This window comes from Quercus robur, chromosome 2 (assembly GCF_932294415.1).
Source record: "Quercus robur chromosome 2, dhQueRobu3.1, whole genome shotgun sequence".
Classification (NCBI taxonomy): Eukaryota; Viridiplantae; Streptophyta; class Magnoliopsida; order Fagales; family Fagaceae; genus Quercus; species Quercus robur.
This window is the reverse complement of record NC_065535.1, coordinates 37,640,863-37,653,047: the sequence shown is the minus strand read 5'-3', so window position 1 is coordinate 37,653,047 and position 12,185 is coordinate 37,640,863.

The window sequence follows — 12,185 nt, the reverse complement described above, 5'->3', positions numbered from 1 at the left end:
TTAAAAACTGATATGCATGAGACTCAAAAGTCAAAACACTGCATTTCTGTATTATGCAGTTGTTCTAAATTCGCAAGGTTTTATACAGAAGAAGCAGTTGTTCTTTGTTGATTTGATGATAATAGTAAGCTAGGGTTATTAAACCTGGGTTTAATAAAACTAATATGAGACTCAAAACACACTTAACTACACAACTGTCTCTTTGACAGTTCAAATCCTTGTATGGATTTTTGTGTGGATTTAAACTGTAAAAACGTTATGTAGGCATGCGTCGAATCGCATATCAAACATGTATTAAAGTCGATCTCGGGTATATATAAATTATTATATATAGATAATTACAGAAAACTCCAATTATGACCAACCACGGTTTTGGAGTGTAGGATAGATTTTAGCGTGTTGTCTAATGGTACCTACTAGTATTGACTGACGTTCAACCTTAATTAATTTGTTTATTAGCTAGCCGAATATGATGACATAAGATTGTTATACGCAAGAAAGAAGCATTGCTGTGCAAGTGGCTCTCAATAAGAAAACAAATACTAGTATTCTACGGACTTCATTTTCTATTTTTGTTTTGGCTATAAAACACGTGAAGTAGAACATGCATCCTATAAACTAGCAAGTGAATGTAATTTCATGGAACAAACGTCTGCCTTAAGATTTAGGACATATATATAGCTCTAGCCATGAATCCATCTTTTACTTTCTTATTTTACTGTGTTTCTTATTTTTCTCAGCTATTTTACTTGTTGAGGAGATAAACATCTTAAGGAGTTTCTTTAAATAATTAATATAAAGACACACTTTGACCCAAAAGGCCTAAACCCAATGGGTATGTACTCAATTATGTTATATTAATTATTTATTCTTTTATGAGTTCCAGTTAGCTTAACTAGTAAAGTTTCTAATGATTGAATAAGAGATCTGGGATTTAATCATTGCTTATACGAAAAACCGATTGATGTCTTGATCTGATGATAAAGAGTTATCATCAGGAGCGGACGCCATATGTGGAAACTCTCTCTTAAAAAAAAAAAAATTTATTCTTTTCATCATTATTCAATGTGAAACTTCACTCATCCGTGTATATCCAACATTATTTTTGAAAGCTCGAATTTGTGTGAAAACACAAGAGTTGTTTAGACCCCCCAAATTAAAATTACGGTTTGGTTGATTTTACTCTAATTTAAACTAAGTGCGGAATAGAGTAAATGCAAGTGAACAAAAAATATAACTACTCTAAGCCATATTCATTAAATCACAGTAGTAAAATGAAAGCTAAAAGAGTAGGGAAGAAGAATGCAAACACAAGATAACACGCCGATGTGTTATCAAAGAAGAAATCAGAGAATTTGGCGAAAAACCTTTCTGCTGCCCTCCTAGCGGTAAATCAATCCACTAGAGAATGAGTTGGAGTACACGAATAGTAAAAGACTCTCCAAACCTAGTTTACCCCATGTACTTGAGCTCTCCAAGCTCCTGCTACCAACTGACTTGATGAAGCCTTATCTTCTCTAGCTTTCTGGATCATGCAATTCAACCTGATTGCATCCACCAAACAAATGACTTCTTCCAATACTTTCCAGCAGCAGCAAAACCTCACTTTACACTCAAGATGAGTGTGGTAAGTGTTTGGGCTATCAACCTCTCAAGGATTTGGATATGGAGAGGTAGGAGTTGAGGAAAACCACAATGGATTGTGTAGAGGATTGTGGGTATGACAATCTCACACTCTCAAGGGTAATGGCTAGGGTTTTCTCTTTGAAAAGTACTTCACTCAATATGTGGGTAATGTGGGTATATATAGTGTGGGTAGAGACCTGGTGTATCAGATATGACAAAATGGCTAAACAAAATGTTTTGCGGGTATCTCGCGGGAAGGCCTTACTTGCAAAACACTCATGAAAACTAGCTGTCACCATCTGTCATGACTCTTCGCATTCCAGTAATGTGCTGAGCACATGGCTTCATTTCGTAGGAAGTCTTCTCGTGAGCTACCTGGGAAAACTCCTTTGATCTTCAATTTATCTTGAGTCTTCACACTTTCTCTCACACACAACCCATACAAAGAAATCCCACATATAATACAGGGTACATAAGATTGAACAGAATAACAATCAAATTTGGCATGAAATTAAAGCCAACACAAATTAGTTGTAAATCACAACTTTACAATCTCACCCTTTGGCTATTCCGTGACAAAACCCCTAAAACAAACTCTAGACTTAAATGTGAGTTTGAGAGCAGTGGTAAAACTCACTCACACCTAATCTAGAAGCTGTGAAGCACTTGCATGTATACACCTGTAACCTGAAACACTCGCACACAAACAAAACTTTCATTAAGCTTATGACAAGTTGAATACATGGTACATATATGAGCAAGTAAAGTGCGATCAAGGTAATAAATAATATATAAACAATTAAGCATATCTTTATCAAACAAGATCAATCATAAAAGAATTATTACAATGAACATTTAGCTAGTAAATGATCATCCGGACATGCAATGCAATTAAGAGCAATGCAAAAATCAATTGCATGTCCAACACACAATCAATGTGAAATACAAAAAGTATTTGCATCAAGGATACAAGATCCAACAAGGGCACACGTGTGTAGTACTAAAGATAATGCAACAAAATCTAAAAGTATTTAAAAACACTACAAAGCAAGGATACAAAAACAAAGTATTGACTATAAACTGAAAGATTTACTAGAGTACTTTAAAAGCTTTAAAAGAAAGTAATGTAAATATCCAAGAGTTATAAAAACTATAAAGGAAAACAAACTAGAAAAACCATTAAGCCACCAAAATGAACCAATATCTATGATATGCTAAGCTATGCTCCCCCCTCAAAACTTTCTCCCCCTTTTTGACCGGAATGGCCAAAAGAGCTAGAACTGCTCAGATTCTAAGTTGGATCCCTCTTGTTGTTGCCATTGCTCCATCACCATGTTTTCAATCTGAGACGATAGTGCAGTAATCTGGCCTTCGACATAGGTAAACTGATTCGAGGTGTGCTGCACATGGGATTCTAGCATACCATACATCTACTCAACCCTAGCAATAAGACGATCAAGACGATCGGGTCCCCATGCTTGTGCTTAGGAAGATGGTTGTGTAGAGCCTTCTAGGGTTGCTATGAACCTGTCAATCTCTTCCTCTATGTCCCCACCTTCTTCCTCAATATCGTCCCTTGGGATTTTAGAAATGCTGGTTTTTGATCTGGTGATGTGGGGTTTGCTTTGGGTTATAGTTTGAGCACTAATGGGATAGTCCCTTTGTACAATGGTAAGACTGCTTGGAATCTTCAGCCTTGTCTTTGCTATGAGAGCCATAATGAGACTTGGGAATGGCAATATTATCCTTGAGTTCCTCTTGGTGATGCTTTTGGTCAAGAGGTAGTATATATGATTGCATATGTCGATCTCCTTATGTGTGAAGAGATCATACAAGAAAATAGTTCTTTTTGTTTGATAACCTGTAGAGAGAGGTACCTTCAAATCGATGACGGTGGCTTATCGGCGATGGAATGCTCTCAAATCGGTGATGGTTTGCTTATTGACGACGAAATGCTCTTAAATCGGCGACGGTTGGGTTAATTTTAGGTATCGGCGACGGTAGCTTTCGGCGACAGTGGGGTTTCTCACATGCTTATCGGAGATGGTGGCTTATCGGCGACGGTTTGCTATGGCAACGGTGGGGTTTCTCACAGATTTATCGGCAGGGCTCTCCAGGGGTAGGTATCTCCAAAAGGCTTGGTTGGGTTACTTTTGGGTATCGACGACGGTGGGCTTTCTCACAGATTTATCGGCGACGGTTAGCTTTGGCAACGGTGGGATTTATCGGCGACGGTGGCTTCGGCGTCAGTTGGAGTATCGGCTTCAGACGGTTGGTGCGACGATGAAGAAAGTGTGGGAGTATCGGGTTTTAGTTCAGACTTTTGGGAGTGAAATGATTTTGTGGTGTTTGTGATATAAAAGGGTATTTATAATTAGGCCTTTAGCGACGCAATATTTCCGTCACTATTGCTTTCTCTTCATCGTAAAAGGTATTAGGCTTTTAAGTTTTTAGTGACGAAGGTCAATTTCGTCACTAAAGAACCTAGATTTGGTACAGATTTTTAGAGACGAAATTCATATTTCGTTGCTGTAGCATACTTTCAGTGATGAAATGTGATTTCGTCGCTAAAACAATGAAGTGCAAAACTATTATTATTTTTAGTGACGATTATGTTTCATCGCTAATTCTTCCTTATAGCGACGAAAAGATTTTCGTCACTAATACTATCCACAGAAATACCTACAGTGACGAAATATTTCGTCACTAAAAATTTCAACTTTTAGCGATGAACTATTTCGTCACTATAGATTAATTAAGCACGCGCCAAAGTTTCCCTCCACTGGCGCCCATTTTTCAGTTCACAATAGCGACGAAAATTATTTTTCATCGCTAAATGTTTTAATTTTTTTCATTATTAGTGATGAAATTCATATTTCGTCGCTAAAGCTGTATTTTTAGCGACGAAAAATATTTCCTCACTAATTTTCGTCACTATAAATACATTTTGTTGTAGTGTGTTGTCAAGTTCGTCATCGGGTAGAGGTTGTGGATCATTATATAAGCCAATGTCCTCATCATTGAAAGGAATGGTGTTCATTGACTTCTTTTTTATAGAGCCACCGAGGAGATCTGCCATTGGCTCAAGAGAGTCGAATCCATCATCATATTGTATGGAGATTTGTTGAGATAGTGGATGAACTTCTAAGAACTCTTGAATGGAATCCCTTGTGATAATGAATTCTTTTTGTCGCACCCAACAATTGATGTGATCTCCTTCCATAGTGGCATTAGCGAGGAATTCCCTTATGAGTTCAACATAGACATTTCCACTTGGATTCAGCAACTTTGTCCAAGTTCTCTCCTTGAACACTTTAGGTATGGAAGTGTTTGCAAGGGTTTCCATTCTTACAACCCTTTCCATGATGATCGTTGCCCTTTTGTAGCAGTCATTGTAGGCCATGTCTGCCTTAATGGTTCAAAAATTCTCTGAGTTCGAGTGTGGATGCTTTGAGGATTTCTTGGAGGCAGAGTGCTTAGTAGGAGACATTTGCAAAAAATAGACACAAAATACAAAGGAATAAGAGTAGAAACACAAAACAAGAACACAAACTTGATTAGTACCAAGTTAGTCCATAAAATAAACACAAAGTTCTAAAAAGAACATAAACAATGTCACAAAATCATGTTATAAGTGCTAAACATGTAATATCATAAATCTAGCATGATTGAAATGCAAAAACATGACAAGTGAGCAAGTGTGTGCATCAAGTGTGCATGTGGTGTGCATATGTGATGCATGTGTGTAGTGGGCCTTTTTGTAATATTGGGCTGGGCTACCTCCTGCCGCACTAGGCCTATGTTTTATGGATAAGGGAGTTGGGACTGGTCCAATTGCAACCCACCTTAGTCCGGCTTGTGCACGAACTACGCCCCGTTTGCCAGACTTTGATCACATGCCCATGACAGGCAGAGTTGCTACAGGGAAGTTATAGCAGGCAGATATAATAAAGATAACATAAGAAATACTAGACAAAATGGACAAAAGGGAGTGACAAAAACACCTCGTACATAAAAAGTAAAGAAATAAATGGGGAATAATAATAATAGGCTTGTTTGAATCAAAGAGGGGAAAATCAGTCTGCCATGCCGAGTAATGCTACGGAGCTGACACCAAGAAGGGAAACCACTTCCTCAATGCGAATAATCTCCTCAGGGAAAGAAATTAATTGCTTTGAGGGAATAGGCCTAGATGGTTTATGTCCAATGAGGATTCGTTGTCTTTTATAGAGAGCAAAGCTTTAGAGGGAGAGAGGAGACCAACCTATTAGTGCATGCCTACCATTCTAAGCTCTCTGTTTTTCCTTTTTTTTCCTCTCTTCCTTTCTTAGTGCTCACTCCTATGTTATGATTTTTTCCTAGAGATTACTAGTACCTTGATTATGATCCTCCCCCCCTCTGCCGTGCACATAAGGGTCCTTTATATAGTGCCAGCCGTGACCGAATTTTACTATTTTAGCCTTTAACAACCTTTGTTTGGTTTGGGTGTCCTTGCTGACCACTTACTGATTTGCCAGTCGCTCAGCCACCACCACTTACCTGTGCTGGCCGTGACACCAGACAAAGAAGACTATTTTGTTTGTTTACTTGCCATAGCGCTTTTATTTGCTATGGTGTGGATGCTCTCTCTCTTCCTATCCCTCATGGCATGCACCTAGTGGTCCCAACTCATTCTTACTTCCTTTGGGTGGTATGTTATCCCAGCAGGACATTTCCTTCAAAAGAACCTGAGCAGGAACCCCAAAATAGGTTTTCCCCTCTCCCCACCGCTATACCATGCCCTTTTACCTCTGACCCATGACCTCACCACCTCCTGTATTGGCTGGGTATAGGCTGGTGATGTCTGGGTCTTATGCGTGATTCACTTCCATGTATATCCAAAATCTGCCTGCTGCTCATGTGTCCGTCATGGTTTGGAGGCTTGTCTACACATTCTGCCGCCCATCCTTGGCTTCTTATGGCATGAGACATTTTCTGGCCTCTCATTCTTTAGGGCCCGCTCCCTTCGAGGGCTGGGCTTTTGCTTGATTGTGGGCTTTTCCTTCTTCAGCTCATTCTCTTGCTCTTTTTTGCAGTCTTTGCATTTCCTGCCGTACTGCTTTGCTATTCCTGCTGTGATGTTATTTGACCCAAGCCTGCTGGGCCTCTTTGGGATTGTTGCTTATTCTTCTCTCAATGACTCAGTATAGTCATTTGGGCTTCTTGGTTACATTGCTTGCGGGCTCCTGTGTCCCATTTTCATTTTGGGCATTCTTGGCCCATTTACTTTCCTTGAGCAACCTCGGCCCTTTCTAGTCTTGTATTCCCATGGGCTTTTACTAACTCCTTTGGGCTTCCCTGGCCCAATCACTTTATCCTTCATCCTTGGGGCTCATGGATTTTCCATCAACCCCTTACTATCTTTACTTTCTTTATTTCGGGCTTGCTGTGGCCCATTCTCACTTTTTTGCATCACATACTGCCCATGGGTTTGCTACTTCTCTCTTTCCGGGCTCCTTTAGGCCCGCCTGCTTCCTCAAGGCCCATTTGTTTATTTCATGGGCCAAAATCCATTATTCCTACCACTTGGGCTTAATGGTTTTTCTATCCATTTACTAACACCACTTGGGCTTAATGGTTTTTCTATCCATTTACTAACTCTTTTCTGCCCATGTTGCTGGACTTTTTCTTTCTATTGGGCTTCCCAAAGTGATCATCAACAATGTGCAAGGCATGTCTAAGCACATTTGGGTCAAAGTGTGTAAAACATACACCCAATGATCAAAACATGATAAACAAGTCCAATCATGATAATCCCCAACGTTTGGTACTCATTGGAGTCCAAAACAATACCAAAATGTCATTTGGGCATTTATCAAACACTCGGTATGCACTTATAAAACTAACATGTGAGCAATGCATGAACATGAGTGAATCTTGCCTAAATACATGTTAAATTGCCACAATTGGCCAACACAAACACAGACAGATCAAATGGGACAGAGCCCAATCAAGAAATTGAAAAAAAATTTCACAAAATTTAAAGTTTCCCAACCCTTTTTCAAAATAACCCAATTCAAGTAAAACCTAGAATTTTCTGCATAATCTAAGGAAATAAGGAGAAAAGATTGTATAAACATACCTTAGAAATGATTTTGAAACGATTGCACTTGAAATTTGTTGGGTTTTTGAGTGAAATTAAGTTTTGGGTTGTTTGAGGCTTGAGGGAGGCGAAGTGAGGGAAAACAAATGAGTTTGAAAAATTGTCTACATTAGCCCTTTAAAACTGAAAACACGCATTTTTTGCGGGTTAGCTTCTCGAGAAGTTACTCGCGAAAAATGCCTCTGAAGCACAAAACTTTTCGCGGGAAGACTTTAATCACAAAATAGTAGCGAGACAATCGCGAAAGTTTATGTTTGAATTTTGTGTTTTCATATTTTGCCTTAACCCATTTTCATGGGAAGAGCTTAGTCACGAGCTTCTCGCGAAAATGCCTTTGAAGGAGTTTTTGATGAAAATCATGAAAAATGCAATTTGAACAAAAACTCAGGACACGAAAGCATAAAAACACTTTCAAAAACATATAAAATACTCAAAAAACCTTTTGGGTTTAATCGACAAGCAATTGAGTATACACATCACATTTGAACATGTATAATCACACAAATGAAACAAGTATTCATTGAACAAAAATCTTGTGTGTTATGTGTGTGTATCAAATGTTGATGTTCCAATTCCCCTTTCCTTGTCCTCTTAGCCTTTAGGAATCCGCTTTCTTCAATGTGTGAAGTTTATAGTAGTTAGGTCTTGTGTGTCCTTGAACTCCACAATGGTGGCAGAAGTGTTGAACTTGAGGGCTTCTTTGCGGCTTTGGGAGAGACTTCCCTTTAGCCTTGGGTTTGGCCACAAATGGATTTTAAGGTTTTGTTAAAACCTTTTAAGCAGTTCCATTTGGCTTCTTCTTCACTTTTACATTCTCAACACTTGGAGTTGCTACCATTGGTTCCTTAGCTTTAACAAATTTCATCTCCTTGGACACATTGGCACTTGAACTACTCTCTTCGGAATATCCTAATCCACTTTTGTCCGAAAAAAGCTTTTGATGTGCAAGCACTTCGTCAAGTTTCTTGGAGGCAATGCGCTCCACTTTGGCATTAGCTTGAATCACTTCAAGCTCAAGAAACTTGATCTTGGAGTAGGCCTCGGTTAGTTCTCCATTCAGCGCCTCAATTTCACACTTCGTTTCCTTGTACCTTACGAGTATGCTCTTATTGTCTTGTTCAGCTTTCTTCATTTTTTTGATGGCTGCCTTAGCCACTCTAGCATACTCTTCGATTTTCTCAAGAAGAGAATTATAAGATTCTTTCAATTCCTTGGTTCCTTCATCTTCATCATCGGATTCTTCCCCAATTCCCATAGACTCTACTTCGGTATGCTCACCAAGTTCTTCCACTAGAAGGCTCAAATCTTCTGATGAGTCCACAAGTGCAATGGCCATAAATGCGGAGTAATTTCCTTCTCTGTCACAACTTTCTTTAGAGTCAAAATTTGAACCATCTGAGTCACTAAGGGTAGTTGTAAAGACTTTACCCTTTGCTTTCAGATACGTGAGACATTCTTTCTTCACATGCCTATGTCCTTTGCACTCAAAGCATGTGACCATTTGGGACGGTGAGGAATCTCTTGAATCCTTCTTCTTGAAGTCTTTCTTGTCCTTCTTGAAATTTGAGAATTTGCCCTTCTCAAAGGACTTTCCATCTCTCTTGAACTTTAGGAACTTACGGAAGTTCTTAGCAAGGTACGCCACATCCTTTTCAACCTCATCCTCATCCGAGGAGTCTTGAGCTTCCAATCTCTCATTGACTGTCTTGAGAGCAAGAGATTTACTCTTCCTTTGAGATGGTAGAGATAGCTCATAGGTTTGAAGAGAATCAATGAGCTCTTGAATTTTAATCTTATCAAGGTCTTTGCTCTCTTCGATGGCAGTGACCTTTGCACGGAAACTCTTCGGCAATGATCGTAGAATCTTCCTCACAATCTTGGAGTCCTTCGTCTTTTCTCCCAAGTTGAATTTCCCAATCACCACTTCATTTAGCTTCCCATAAAATGAGTTGAATGACTCGTCTTCACTCATCTTCAGCTCCTCGAAGCATGTGGTAAGCATTTGCAACTTGGTGTCCTTCACCTTTTTGGTGCCTTCATAGGTCGTCTCTAAGATTTGCCATGCCTCATTGGCAATTGTAACATGAGAGATCCTGTGAAATTGGTAAGGAGAAACACCACAGAAAATAGCATTTAAAGCCTTGCTATTAACATTAGCTACCGTAAGAGTTGCCTTATCCCATGTGGATTTGGCGGCCTCCGGCCTAGTCCATCCTATCTCGACAATGTCCCAAACACTATCATCAATAGAACATAGAAATGCCCTCATACAGACTTTCCAAAAAGCATAATTGCTCCCATCAAAGTATGGAGGAGCATTAAGCGATTGAGATCGATCCATCTCAAAAAGGGTCTAGGATCACACTTAGGTAATAAAACCATAACAAGTGCACCCGCTCTGATACCAATTGCAAGCTCAAATTTGTGTGAAAACACAAGAGCTGTTTAGACCCCCAAATTAAAATTACGACTTGGTTGATTTTACTCTAACTTAAACTAAATGCAGAATAGAGTAAATACGAGCGAACAAATAATATAACTACTCTAAGCCATATTCATCAAATCACAGTAGTAAAATGAAAGCTAAAAGAGTATAGAAGAAGAATGCAAACACAAGATAACACACCGATGTTTTATCGAAGAGGAAACTGAAGAACTTGGAGAAAAGCCTCTCCGCCACCCTCCAAGCAGTAAATCGATCCATTAGAGAATGAGTTGAAGTGCACGAATAACAAAATACCCTCTAAGCCTAGTCTACCCCATGTACTTGAGCCCTCCAAACTCCTGCTACCAACTGACTTGATGAAGCCTTATCTTTTCTAACTCTCCAGATCACACAATTTAACCCAATTGCATCCACCAAACAAATGGCTTCTTCCAATACTTCCCAGCAGCACCAAAACCTCACTTTACACTCAGGATGGGTGTGACAAGTGTTTAGACTATCAACCTCTCAAGGATTTGGATATGGAGAGGTAGGAGTTGAGGAAAACCACAATGGATTGTGTAGAGGATTGTGGGTATAACAATCTCTCACTCTCAAGGGTAATGGCTAGAGTTTTCTCTTTGAAAAGCACTCCACTCAATATGTGGGTAATGTGGGTATATATAGTGTGGGTAAAGACTCGGTGTATCAGATATGACAAAATGGAAAAACAGAATGTTTCGCGGGTATCTTGCGGGAAGGCCTTACCTGTGAAACACTCGCGAAAACTAGCTGTCACCATCTGTCATGACTCTTCGTATTCCAGTCATGTACTGAGCATATGGCTTCACTTTGCGAGAAGTCTTCTCATGAGCTACCTACAAAAACTCCTTTGATCTTCAATTTGTCTTGAGTATTCACACTCTCTTTCACACACAACCTATACAAAGAAATCCTACATATAATACAAGGTACATGATAGGCCAAGAATGTATTGACCCCTTGTGATGAATTAATTGATTAATTAGCTAAGTTTATTACTTAATCAAATTAACATGCAAAATGCGTGGTAGCACAAACAAATCACCAATTAACTAAAGTGCATCAGAAATTAAAATGATACGGTGATTTGTTTACAAATGGGAAAAACCTACATGGCAAAAACCTCATCGAATGATTTTAAGGTCATTACTTTCGAGAACTCACTATTATCATAACAAGCGGTTACAAGTAAAGGAATCCGAGTACCTTATACCAACTGACAGTTGAACCTTTACCCCAATACCCAATTGGACTTGTTCTATAGTGACAATCTCTCATTTTCAATGCACGGCTCCCAGTACGTGACTAACCAATAGATGCGCGGATCCTAGTACGCGACTTAATCACCAACTTGAGAAAGATGTTGACTGCAAAGTTCTTCAGATCATCACACGATGAAGATCAAGAAGCTCTTTGGTCCCAAAACCCTATGGTGTATAAACACAGTAGCTTCTTCAAGAGAAAAATGAACTAGGGCGAATTCTGTCTCCGGTCACAATTTGCATGAACAAGACTTTGCTTCACACTTATGCAACTATGCAACTTTTGATGGCCCTCAAAATAATCCTTATATATGTTTAGGGTTGTGAGAAAAGAAAGCCCAAACATATACCCACAGATTGGATGAAAAACAGTTTTGAAAAATTGAGTTTCATAAACCTCAATAGATAGCCATTTATTGAGCTAACTGTTGAGCCACGGGCTGAAACAGCTTCTAAACCTTGATAGATGCTAGCTGTCGAGTTTTAAAATCCAGCACATTTTCACTTGATTCTTGGACAAACTTGCATGGTTTTAACACTTGAACTTGAAACCTTGTTCCTTGAAATATTAAACTTATCCTAGATCTACCTAATTACAAGTAAAGTGCGTTTTGTCAAAGAATTAGCCAATTACATAAAATAGTGACATATGTTCCTAACATTGAATCACATATGTCTTAACAGTACA